At 38.2% G+C, this 14,380-nt stretch overlaps 1 protein-coding gene across 12 annotated transcripts in view; it reads right to left on the bottom strand.

Moving 5' to 3' along the window:
- Positions 1 to 14,380, bottom strand: part of PARD3 (par-3 family cell polarity regulator) — a 444,272-nt gene that overhangs the window by 83,223 nt on the left and 346,669 nt on the right. The window lies entirely within an intron of this gene.

The raw sequence follows: 14,380 nt of genomic DNA, 5'->3' as shown, positions 1-14,380 counted from the left end.
ATCCTGACACTCTCCAGTGTCTAGTGAGTTTGTAGTGAGATATTCTGAAGAAGTTTTCCTTTTCCCTCAGTTTTTTAAATGAACCTAATATAGTGTAAAGTGAGAATTTATGATCCCGGGGAGAGATACACCATACAGACTAGCACAGCATAAAAAGTATCAGGATAGGCTTTCCAGCATCCCCCAGTGTCTCAACTCCAGGCCAAAGGGACTATTTCTTAATCAAAAGCCCTCATATTTTTCATTCTTTGTTTCTCTTTTGATAACAGAAGGCCCAGACAAACAGAAACAAATAGAAACTCTATTCTGCTGTTCATGCAAGCCTGTTCACAAAATGCCTCCCATAGGCTGCTTTTCACCAGCCCTGCTATTTCATTTAATCCATTCAGTCCTGAAGAAGGATCAACTTAGGCAATTAGACAAGGGATGTGGGCTCTGAGGGATAATTGGATGACTTGCATGCAATAAACTTCTTGCACAGTTTCTTCACTTTTTTCTTTTGGTCTCTTTGCTCATCCCTTTGTTTCTCATCATTAATTTTTTTAATCAAGTTTGCAACACCCTTGCAGTTACAGCAAGATAGTAATGTGACCAAGCAGCAAGAACCTGAACACCTACATTGCAGCTCCTGCTGTTTTATGCCTCTTTAAATTGTTCTGATGTGGTATCAAATGGGATGCAGCAGTCAAGACTTCATTTTTGTATCTGCAGCAGTGCTGAAGTTGCAGGGTGGGAATAAATGAGCTCAGATATCTTTGCCTAATCTCAAGTGAATCCTGAAATAGAGCTCATATGGGGGGACAAAGTATTATAGCAGAATTTAATTGGTTGTATTCTGGTGACTTTTGTGTGAATTTTATCAAAGCCAAGGACCATACTGGCATACATTAAGGATTGCTGAAATGTCATAATTACCTTTCTTTACCCCCTATACCCATCTTCAGCCCACCTTCTTGTCATGTCCAAGTCCAAAGTCTGGGAGCTCTTTTTGCCTTGGGCACACAACCTCATTCTCATCCTTAGACCTCAGCCTGATGCTGCTAACTTTCATTTCCTCCTATTTTGACATGTTCCTCTCACATCAACAACTTCCCTCATGTCATCCTTCTTAATATTGTATTTATTTACTTTATAAAATTGCCTTCCTCTGCTCACATGAGTTTAAATTTCTCTTAGTTCTTTTATTTCCTATACACTAGCAAAATCCGTCAGACTGGATACACAGCAATTTAAAATCACATAAAAGTTTCAACATTTCCCTCTAACATTACAATATAATTCTCCTTTACAATAAATTCCAGTGAAATATTAATGATCATTATGCTATCAACCATAAAAACCAATAACAACTAAAAAAAATAAAAATCTGATCTTACACTGCCTAGCTTGAATGCTAGATTGTGTACCCAGCTGCTGAATGTGCAGAGTCCTTTTCAGTGTTTGTCTGTATGGAATAAAATATTGCAGCCAGAGCTACCAAGACTTAGCTCAGTCTGTAGGAATGACAGTTTTCCTTCTGGATGTCCACATTCAGCCTCATATGACAAATAGACACAATGTCCTGTAGACCTCTCCTGAAAAGACGCTCAGGTAACACTAACAGGCATAATATGAAATCAGGACAGACTGTGCAGAACCTTGTGAAATGCTGTAGGTTTCTTACAAATTAAAAACGCCCATCAAAAACAAGGTCAAGAGCAGAACAAAATTCATTTCTCCTTCTACTAGAGAGATATGTATTCAAGAGATAGCTACCTTCAGATGAAAGTATGGAGGATATTAAGATGAGATAAATACCTGACTGAGAAAGAAATGGAAAACCACTTTTCAGAGTTCTTGAATGACTTGAGGCAGCTCTGCTCTCAGTACTGCCTCAGTGAAGAGATGGTTTGAGTAGCTCAGGGAGAATGAAGGATGTGATTGTTGAGTTGCTTGAAATGGCACTTCTGTGTTCTACCCAGAGAATATAAATTGACCGAAGATGGAGTATTCAAATAAGAGGGTGAAATATGAAAAATATTATTAAGCCAAGCACACAAAAGGAGTGATGTTGCATTTGTCTACATACAAAGAAGGAAAGGAAGATGGTAACACTTTGTGTCTTTTCTGGTGAGATGTGGTAATAGCTGAGCTTGCTTTGTTCGGTTCTCAGCAGCAGTTAACTTGCTGTTTTGTGACTGAGGAACACACATCAAAATAGTTTTTTCCCTCCTTTCTTAGTATTTCAAGGCACGCTCTCAGATAGGTATCATGAATCTCAGATGGTTTATGTCTTTCTGTTGTAGACCTTAGTACATTTAAGAGAACATGGAGGCAATAAAACAAAAAAATTAGATTAAATACCAGGCAGTTTTCTTCTCAAACAAGAGCTATAAGAGAAAGAGCCCACATAATGCTGTTGAACGCACCCCATTTCAGTGTGCACTACACAAGTGATAGAATACACCACAGCATGAACCAATTTTGTCTACAGAGGAGATCAGACCAAGTGGCTAACAAGGTCTTCTCTGTAACTCTGTAGAAAACAGTTTCTGGAAGAATATCAACAGGCAGTTCTCACAAGCATACAGGTGTTAACCCTGGTGCCCTGGCCATGTTCCAGCCCAGGTAATTACCTTTTACACTTAAATTCTCCTTCCATACTGTCCTGGCTTGTCTCCACTCTCTGGCCCTGATTTATGTGCAATTAAAGAGCAGCAGTGTGTCACTGCCCAGGTGTCAGTGCAGGGAGTGGTGAGGGGATCAACTGAGGGGTGAAGGAGTATTTATACTAACTATAAGTCCCATTAAAGGTTATGGAGTTCTTCAGGGTCCTTGCAAATACACTCTCTAGATGAAAGACAACCCTGAACAGACCATCCTATTCCTCATCTGTGCTTACAAGGAGGGCAGCTGATTTTTCTAATTTTTTTTTTCCTGCAAGTGAGAGGATAGCTGGCTCCCCTTTGTCCCAGCAAGCTCAGCAGGTAGCTTCCTCTCCATGATCTCCATCCTGCAGGTGGGTCTCCTCCTTCCTCTCCCTGATCTCCACAGGAGGGTTGCTACATTTCCCCCTCTTTCCTCTGGTGTGTCCCTTCAGCTCCACAGGAGATCCCGTGTCTCCTGAGCCTCTATTCCTGCAAAGCACTCACCAACTGCAAATTCCAGCCCAGAATGAACATAGCAAGCAGGACTTTGAGAAATGCTCACAGCCTTTGTTTCAGAATTCACTGCCAACTGAGTATCATTTCTCTGGGAGTTATTATCTCTTTTTGTCCAGTAAACAGTGCTGATGAGCCACAGAACCTCAGTGTTAAAAGAAAAACAGAAAATACTTTAGCAAAAGAAAGGCTGCGAGAGCCACACATCCTACACAGCAGCAATCCTGCCCTACCAGAACTAAGGATGTGTGAGGAGCAATCCAACAACACACACAGCTCTGAGTCATTTTAAGGGTACTTTAAGATGCATCATTTTTGGAGGAGCTGAATGCTGTAAGCATAATACAAAACCTGTGAAGCAAAGGAGAAAAGGCAACTTCCTGGGCAGCCTCCTTCATTTAAAGAAGAATCAAGAGTTATACTTTTTCTTCAGAGTTATTATTCAAGTTTTGAGAGTGTAGTAGAGAAAAAGACAATACATATTTTCAAAATAACTCAGGAGAAACAAGGTATGTAGTTGAGTGCATTCTGAAATATGAAAATACAATAGGTAAAAAAGCCAACATTGGCAATCATTCAAGAAGTTCAATGATAACAATTGTTTTGTAAGGAAATTCTTATTATTTTAAAATTTCTTTTGATGCCTGAAAAATTTGAATCTCTCATTTCATATTCCAAATATTACATGAAGTGATTCATTAATTTTGGTTAGGTTTTTTAGTTTATTTTTTATACATACAGCAGACTCCTCTCTGAGTTGCACAGCACTAGAACGAGAGAAAATGGACACAAACAGGCGCACAGGAAATTCTGATATAAAAGGCTTTTTCTTTTGGCCTTTGTTTTTCTATCTAGCATGAAGCTGATCAAATACTGGAACAGGCACCCAGGGAGCTGAATGAAATATCCATCCTCAGAGATATTCAGGACACTACTGCAGCACTGAGCAACCTGACCTGACCAAACGCACTCTGAGCAGGGGGTTGGAGTAGCTGACTTCTGGAGGTCACTCCCTCTGGAGCAGAGGAATTTTTAGAGATTTTCTAAATACAAAAACATATAGAGAGACCTAAACACATGCACATAAAAATTCTGTCACAGAAAAACACATTCTTGTATCTGCATTTCATTCTGCACATGAGCATGTGCTCTACTGAATATGGACACACAAATACAACATGCAACACAAAAGACAGAAGCCATGAGAAGGAATAATGAAAAGCGTAAGTGTAAGCTCCAATAAAGAAGGATTATTTCTGACACTGAATGGTATGTTGGCTTTACTTATTTTCCTGCTAAATTCTGACATCTTGAGCTGCAGCAGTTTTAACTACAGCAGAACAGCACAACTAATGAAAGCTAATGAAATTCAGTCTGCATGAACTGTTCAGTGTGGCTTCACAGGACAAACAACTTAGCTCTGGCCATCTAAGCAAGACATAGAGGATGTTTCTGAAATTCTAATTAGACTGAATTGAGGAAAATGACCATATGGAAGAAAAGAAAAAATGGCCCTTCTCTAATTCACTGTGCCTTCACAGAATGGACATCAGGTGCACCCACCCAGTATGACACATCTCACAACTGAGATGAGCAAAGGAAAATGAAGATTGTGACTGTTTTCCAGGCACTCACAGAAAAAGATTAGGGTACAGCCCATGGCACTTGGGCTGCTCCAACCCACTATGCTGAGTAACCAGCCACTTGTTGTTTTAACAAGGTACCCAAATGGAAAGTTTTCCAGATACTGCTCTACAGGGAAATCTTTTAAGAAGAAACAGGTTATGAAGCTCATCTTAAAATAGTAACAGAAATGCTTTTGGGAACTAGAAATTACCAAAGTATGTTAATGTAGACAAAACTTAGATGAACAGCCCTACTAAAGTGAAAGGAGCAATTTCTTTCAATTGTACACCCTTTTGCAAAATGCTTTTGCATAAATTCCCATAATTGCTCTTCTCTATGATCCCCCCCAAGATTTAGACAAAAAATACATTACTTAAAGCACTGTTTGAATACCAGGTTAGTTCTAGACAAACTATAAAGACCTAATGTAGTAACTGTAGTAATCTTAATAACTCTGCCAACTCTTTTAAATTCCCTCTATCACGTCTCTTAATATTTTTGCCTCATTCGCCATATATAAAACCATACATGTCCTCCATTTTCAATGTCTATTTGAAAACTTTTACTTTATCAGGTACAGAGATTGAAAAAACCACTAAGAGCAAATGCATGGAAAATTGTTTCCACAGAGAAGCCTCTGTCTTAAGTACAGTTTTAAAAAAAGTTGGATCAATTAGCAATCTGTGAATGTTAGAAACATCTTAACAATGTCTCAAAGATGAAAGAGCATATCACAGAATGAGGAAAGGGGAAAAAATTAAATTATGTCTGCAGTCCTAATGAATCAAAGCCCAGAAGGTGGTCTCCGAATCAGCAGGTTTTGATGAAATATTAAGAAAAATTATTATTGATGAAAAATGAATAAGCTCTTTTTGATTTTAGCAACCTTTAAATCACACTTCACTAATTAAAACAGCTTCAGCATAACCCTCCATTCCTTGATGGGCATTTAGCAATCCTAAAAATGGGTGAGTTAATTTGACATTTTAGCTAATATGCAAAGAGTTTGTCTTAAGCTGGCAGACACTACACAGTTTAAGATGATGTACAAAATAATACACAGCTAAACCTTCTTTTTCTGCTTTTTTCTTTTTTTTTCACTATATCTACTAACACAATTACAAAGCAACAATAGGCAACTTCTGCTTGTTTTCTCGGCAGCATAGTAACATATACTACCACTGTTAATGAGCCATGAACTATGTCTCTGAAAATAAAGACCGATGCTAATATTTTCTGTCTTCTTTGTTTGCCAGGTCAGAGCTCTTCCCATCCCAAAGACAAGTGGAAATGAAAAGTCTGAGAGACATTAGTTCGCACATCCCTTGAAGTCTAATTCTAGCTGGGTTTTTTTAAACATTAGGAGTAGAAATTATGAATTCTCTTTTCATCCCAGTTTGTACTGTTTCCTTTTATATGAAAACCTAGAAATAAGGGAAGGCTGTAATCAACAATGAATTGTTGCACACAGAAGACATTTCATTACAGAAAGCAATGCAGCTCAGGCATGCCACACGTTATTGTTACGAAACTATACACACAAATTAAAATGAAGCAAAATCTGCTCCTCTGCTTTTTCTTTCATAAATTAAGTCTTATATGTTATATCACTGTCTAAACTCTGGGTAGATGAAATTACCTATCCATTACAAATATGTCATCTATTTACCATAATAGCATTTGATATATCCATCATGTAAGAAAGAGTGCTATGAACACATCAAATTGAAAAGCTATTTAAATGCCACTAGTATTTTGAAGAATGAAAAAAATTTCATGGCAAGTAAGTCTGATTTTAGAAATAAGCCTGATGTTCTTCAGAAATACCTAATCATATAAAATAGGTCATGCAAGAAACCTTTCAATGTTTCACATCACAGTGTTTGAGCCTTAAGCAACAAGACTTCAAACACCTTATAAACCACTTCTTTAACAATATATCACGAAGTACAAAGCTGTGGGAATATACACTGTTTTCTGAGTGATGAGTGGAAAAGCACTGTTTTTTAGTTTTCCAACCAAGAACAAACTGAAATGAGATCTTTCAGCAATTTCTCAGTTTCCAGGGCTGCCAGTGTGGTATGTTTCATACGCATTCATTCAGTGAGTTTACAATATGTTAAAAGGAATTAACCACTTCCCCCTGCAACTATATGAAGTGATGCTATTTTCCTTCCTGAAGTTCACTGCAGAGGATTCCTCCCCACAATTAGACTCTACCACTTCCTCCAGTGACAAAGTACTTTGACCATAAGCAGGATGATTTGTAAGACACATAAACAAACAAGACTGGCCATAAGGATAAATAGTGTAGTTAAATATAGTTTGTCTCATCTGTAAAGGAGATATCATTCATAAAAATAAAAAAGAAGAAAAACTCCTTCAAACCCTCCAATATTAGAAGAACATTTTACTGTTCATGTATTAAATTAATTAATCTATTACATTTAAGATCTAACTTCATCTTGCATATTTAATTTTAGAAAGTTAAAAGTCAAGATTTCATGAAAACACAGGACTCTCTCCAAGCCCTTTCTGTGCACCCCTCTCCCATAAGCAGACAAATCTAAAATGAAAAAACCCTAGCTCTTCAAATGCTTGGAAAGGAGAAGCCTGAATCCTTCACCAAAGAGGAACAGATGGGTTGACTGGAGGGACATAAAAGACAAAAACATCATAAATTTGTATTCTATTTAGAAAGGCCACATTCAACAGCAACAACAAATTAAACTGATTAAATTATGGTGTTCAAGTGAGGCACAACATCAGTCTGCAATCCAAATTTTGGTTAGTAGGACTCACAAAGAACAGATTTTAGCAGTTTACACCAGTAGGATCAAAGCACTTGATTTAATGAATGGGAAAGCCTTTGCTTTTTCAGCTTTGTGTACTCAAATATTCCCCATAATTTTCTCAGGATGAAGAACTTCAAGTTGCATTGATGGCATTAGTGGAAAAAAAGATGTGCACGTTACACACACAGCTGGGTTTTTGGACTGCAATCTCAAGCCATACAATAACCATTTAATGCCCGAGACATGGCCTTTTCTAGCTTTTTGTATAATGTTTTTTTGATACTAGGATATACAATTATAGTTTTCTTTTTCCTTTTTTTTTAATTAAATATTAACTTCTACCATTTGAAAAAAAAGTAAAGATCTTTCTCTTTTTTAATCCAACCAACAAAACATTCAATCAATCTATATCTGTGTGCAAATTGTACTAATATACCAACAAAAAATACTATGCATAATTCAGTTACAATGTATTTAAATTACTAATATATTGTATTAAAATGAAAGGTTTTGACACCCCTCCCTCTTTTATAAATAATGTCTCATCTGCACTTAAAGAATTGAAAATCACCCAGCTATGCAGACAGTCCCAACTTCCAGCACCAGGGACCCTCTGCAGCCCCCCACAACAGGGGCACCAAGGGCACGTTTGGGTGGGCCCCTTCTCACCTCCTGGTCCTGTAACCCAGAGAGGGAAGTTCATCCCTTATCTCTCTGTGCATTTGCCCACTGCAGCCATTTGTACAGCTACTAACTCCAGCTGCTTTTGTGAAAACAAACAAATAGCTGTCACACTTCAGACTGCAGGGCAGGCTAGCCAGAGGAGAGGGGAAGAGAAAGCACTGGGGTTTCCGTGAGGCTGTGGCTGTGGTAAATGGAGAAAGATGTGGTTCTCACAACAGTATCAGTGCTGGTATCTATTCAGAGAGAGAACAGGACTTTCAAGTAATTAAAATGGGAGACGTGAATAGAGTTCACTGTAAGTCTGCCATTTATTCCACCAAAGTGGTAACCCAAACAGGGGAGTGCAATTGCATACTTTCACAATAGGGAGCCTACACAAATCCTCATGAATTTATATTAAAACTTGTCTTATATTCTATCAAGATGGAAGAACAAAAGAAAACAACCAACCTAAGATAATAAAATGCCAATGCTAATAGTGTCTATTGGGTTCTAAATATACGGGTCTGTGAGAGACTAAGCTAATTTTTAGGCAGTCCTGGGGGCAAGGATTACTGGCTTATAGGATGAAGGGTAGAGAAACAAAAAACCCCAATGTGTTAGCGCTAAAGTGAAATTAAACCCCATGAAGAGTCTCACAGAGGCTCTAACTAATCCTTTTCTGGGTTATAACAGACAGAGGAGGAAAAATACCACAATGACTTCCAAGTATTATTTTCAGTTTTACACATTAGAGATCTGCAAATAGTTCATTAACCCACTGCTCTCCAGGCCGGTTTGCCTTGGAGAGTCTGATTATTCCATAATGGCATATGTGCCATCTCCTAGGCCAGGAAAGTCTTTCCAGAAGTCAGATTCTCACATGAATGAAGCTTCTTAATGCCATAAAAGAGTGACACTGACTGGAAAGTGAGGATTTAAAACCTGAGACTGTTAATTTCTGAAACATCACTGATTACTTATGGAATTTGCAAACAAGAAGGTCCCTGCTCTGAAATGCTTGCAACCTGAGTATTCTCAACATATTTACCTGCATGAGTGCTTCCTTCCCCTGTAGCACAGTATCTGCAGGGCTCTGATGGCAGAAGGTGACAAACAGGGAAGAACAAGGTATCCAGGAGATATGAAAACGCTTCCAGATCAGCAAAGAGAAGTAAACAGAGGTAGGAGGGAAGAGCTTACTCACAATCTCATTCAGTATAGGTTGTTAGCCTTCCACACAGCTCTGCAGGTTTTAAATGTCACTGGATAGATGGTTTGCAGTGCTGTGGCCTTTCCCTTCATGAAAGTGCTCTTCAAGTCAACTTCCAGAACCATCAAAAAATCTCTTCATCTCAGAAATATCCTAGCATTTACAGGATGCATCACTCTGAGTAATAACTCCTATCTATATCTCTGGTGGGTCTAGCAGTAAGCTCAGATTCCTACGCATAAATGATCCCACAGACTTAAGAACACTCCTGTGACTGACACTACTAATAAAGAGTTTAATATAGCTGCACAAGAGCCTGCTTTTTTAACAAATATTTATCCAAGCACAGCAATATAGTATTTCATAGCTTTCATGACCCATTCTGCTATTGCTATGAGTTATTTTATACACACTAGAAAGACAGGGTCTGCTTATTTCACTTTTTACATATTCTTTTATTATATTAGAGTGTTTCTATGCAGTTTCCAGGTTTCATTACTCTCATGCCAATTTAGGCACAAAGATATTACTGAGAGAATCGAAGTTAACAACTTAATAAAATGTTCTCCCTTTCCTTTTGGAAAAGCAGCAAGCAAAGTATGTGACCCGACCTGAAAAAAACCAATCTTGCCTCTTTGCACTGAGCAGATGACAGTTAAAGGAAGTGGGGTTATTTTCAGTTCCCAGATATTCCTTTGACATAACTTGATTCCACTCCTGATGGAAAATAAACCAGTTCATAAAGGTCTCCATTCTAAAATGAAGATTTTTTTTTTCTTTTAATGGCAAAATGCATGCAAAAAGCATATGATTATGGTATTTATGTTTCCATTAAAATGTCCTCAGCAAGCTGGAGGAGTCTAACCTACTATTTGCAAGCTATTTAGATTTACAGCAGCACAGTGCCTATTTTATTTCTATTTTATTTCAGGACAATGCACTCTTGGTGGGAAATGATTACAGAGTGACAGCCATTAGGAGTTGTCTTTCTACATCGTGCTCAGCTATGGATGTCAGGTGATTGCCATAAAGCCCCACTGTATGGCATCCTTGTCATCTACATGAAAAGCAGTATTGATCAGTCGTTCCGCTTTTCTTCTCTGTGATGCAAAACATACTAGAGACATTTTTCAGCTAAGCTGAAACCCTTATTCTCAAGAACTATGTTCCTGAGACACCTCATTCCTGAATGGTAAAATAAACATAGATTATACATTCCACCTCTCCTTCACTCCATCAATGCCTAACATAGAAGTGAAAAACATCTTAGCAGCCTGTCTCTATTTGCTATCAGCACATTGGATGGAGCTGATGTCACAAGGGCAGCTCCTGTATATGGAGCTAGGCTGATCATCAATCTCTTCCAACATATTTATTTATTTGTTTATTTAGTTATTGCTAGAGCTTCCTTTCTTCTGAGCAATAAACTCCTCTGTTAAGGAAGAAGGAAGACAGTCTGCTTTGGTTCTCTAGGATAAAGAACAGAAAACACTTTTTAGTGCTAGATCTGTAACTGACATAATCACTGAAAAACCAAACTAACCAACCAAGCAACACTTTCCCCTCTAAACCCCACTGATATCCATTAATGATTGAACTCTGATGCAATACAAATCTGCCTTAAAGTAATTCTAAATCAATTTCAAATCTTGTAACGATATATTTGAGTAGCATTTACTGTTTACAGGCTGGGTTTTTTTAATAGCCATTGTTGGTGAAATCGGGTAAAACATTGTCACTTACACTCATCTAGCTGCGCATGTCTCCAATGAGTGAGTTAACATCTTCTTTCTCCTTTGCTGTTTTTTGACATTATATGATCTACTTTCTATTTAGAGAAATGGACAAAGTTTAAGGAATAACCATGTGCTTCCTACCATTTTGTACTATCTGTCTACACTGATGAGCAGTTTACATACTTGTCCTCCACTTCGCTATTCACTATTTGTCATGATACAGTTAAACTTACAACAGTTGGTGGCATGTGTTGGTGAAAGGAATAGAGAAGTTGAGGGAATATTAAAGGAAAACAAACCCTGACAAGGCCTCACACACAAGCACAGTAATTCTCTTGCAAGTTACAAAAAAAAATTGTCATAAGTATTCAGCAATGGTATGCAAACCATTACAGGACATTTTGTTATATGCTCCTTTGTAACAGACTTTAAAATAACCTTTTGGACATACTTAAATGTCAAATTTTGTTTGGCACTAAGCACCAAACTTCAATAGAAATAACATTTCCCATATAAACAATACTGCTTTTAATATGAACGTGCTAAAGATTTGAGACAGCCTGGCCATTACCAGCTCCTGGCAGTTCAGCACAAGGGTAACACACTGAGAGTGATTTCTCTTTCCTGGAAGCAACTGTTTGGGTAACCTCTGAAACATCCAGAAGAAAGGAAAGGATGGGAGGGTGAAGAAGTAAAACACACTGAAAGTAACAGTCACCACAGGTGAACGCTCATGTGCACAATATTTTAAGGATGCAGAACTGCAACCAACTATTTCTTAACAAATTTCTTGTAGCATTATCAGAATAAATCAGATTGCAGAGAGGAGAGGTCCATGGAGAAGAGCTCAAGCAGAGGCACTTGGATGCTTGGTGTCAAAAGGGGGCATCATAGAGGATGCCAAGTGAAAGAGGAAGGTCTCACTGCTGGAAAGGGATAGCAAGAAAGAGGTTGCAATGCACATGGGGAGAGGAGAAGGGTATTCTACATACAAGGAGACAAAACAATTAACAAGCACCTCAGGTCCACACAATCACAATGGATTCTTAGAACAATGCTCAGATGATGCTTTCTTAGTATAAAGATAAAGCCTGTAAAAGAGAAAGCAGCCTTTTGGAATGCACCTCAGCCACAATCCAGACTCTCACACTGAATATTCCAAAGGTCAAGCTCCCAGACATCCTTCACACACCTCAAGGACAACTGAAAGCTGCTCCCTCACAGCTCCTCCATACCCAATATGATGATCTTTAAGATCCCTTCCAACCCAAACTATTTATTATATGATTCTGTGACACTCTCTCAGCACTAGGCCCGAAGTACAGACACAGATTCTGGGAGAGGTAACTTTGAGCCTGAGATTGTGCACATTACTGCAACATTCCCCAGAGGGTCTCCTGGAACCAGGTGGGATTCACCATCTCCACAACCTTTGGTTCTTGATAAAGATGTCAGGAGGGAGCAGAAAGAAAACCCTATATACCAGACCTTCCTGCCTCAGACTCCTGAACGGGTATTTCAGAGAAAATTTACAGCAAATAATAATATTTTTACATCTGAATTAAATATTTCTTTCTAAGTGTTTGTTGTCAAATGTGTCTCCCTTTATCACAGGACCAGGGTTGGTTTTTCATGCCCCATTTTTAGTACTCTTCTTGCATTTTATCCCTTTGCTCAGGCCCATTGTGTGTGCTGGGTCTTTCCTTTTGTCACAGCATGAACCAGCTGTGAGAGGCAGGACCCTCCATGCTTCAGGAGCAGCCTGAATGTACAAAACTACTCCCCTGCTCTTCAGTCCTACCCACCTGATTAAGATCAGATTCCCCCGGTACTCCATTATCTTCCACTTTACTCACTCTCTCCTGGCTCTTTTATCAGTCACCACACAGAGTTAGCTGGGTCACACAGGTCTCCTATTTTGCCGTGCCAGGTTTGTATCAAAGAACTTTTTTTTTGTTGATGTGACATTGATGCCATTCAACTCCAGCATGAAACGCTGCCTTTGGTCTAACAAAAACAGCCATGAGAGTCACCACGTGGCAGACATATCCAACCAAGCTATCTTGATTTCCAAAGCCACAAAAGTGCTGAAATGTCAGGCACCTGGGTATACCAGTGCCAGCCAATATGAGGCTAAGGAATACAAAATTTCAAGGACACAGATGAAGCTGTCATCTTTCAACATTATTTTGCTTCCTTTACTGAAGTAATGTACATACATCCACAATATATAAATTATTTTCACGTACTATGAAAAGTAGACCTTTTACACAATGCAAGAGAACAGTGTGATTGAGAAAACAAAAAGGCAGCTGTGCAACCGATTTTTAGTAAAAATATACACATTTGACAACACATCTGAGATTTTCTTATTTGTTATATTAGAGGATGTATATTTATCAATATGTGTAAAGAAACTTTGCAAAATAGATCAAGGGGAGGGTCAAATACAGTACTCTCAGCCCTCAAAGAGGTTTAGACATTTAGCTGAAATATAAATGATTCCACTAGCACCTAGAGCAGACAATGCAAGAATATGTTCATGTAGAAGCTATACAGATCTCAAACACTGCACACAAGGACACTGCTTTGCTGATTTAACTGAAAATTCAATATTTTTCTGCTGGAAAGAGTGAGGTAGAAAGCAAAATGGATAGCTTTACTATGAACTAAATAAATAACTTCCAAATGAGTGAACAATACATCTTCCACTAGGATTTTAGTGTTAATTTTGTAAAGCTGAGAAAACGCAGAACTAGAAGTTGATAATAGTAAGCCAAGAAAACAGGTGTATTTTCACTGTTAAAGCACAAAAAAGCCCTGTGAATTTTGCCTTTTACTATTTTTATTTTATGTTAGTTTACATGCCCGTTTTAGCTTCAAGTTTTCAAATGAACTCAGAACTCCATCAACAGAAACCAGAATTTTGCCCAGTTTCAGCATAAAAAAGAAGCAAGACAGTTCAGATAATGTAACTGCAGGAAGCGTACAAATCATAAGCTACAACCCAGGAAGTAACTCATGAGTGAAGCTTAGAATTTGATCACTTGGTCTATACTTAATCAAAAAGCTCAACCTGTTAGACTGAAGTTCAGGACTACAGTAGGACTAGAATCCATGTAAGCTTTAATCCATTTTTGCTGTAACGAGAGTAACCTTTCAGAGATTTTGTAACAGCTGTAAATAGATTGGCAATCTTGTACTCTA

Source organism: Zosterops lateralis (assembly GCF_965231275.1).
Source record: "Zosterops lateralis genome assembly, chromosome: 1".
In the NCBI taxonomy this organism is placed as follows: domain Eukaryota; kingdom Metazoa; phylum Chordata; class Aves; order Passeriformes; family Zosteropidae; genus Zosterops; species Zosterops lateralis.
This window is presented reverse-complemented; position numbering and strand designations above follow the sequence as displayed.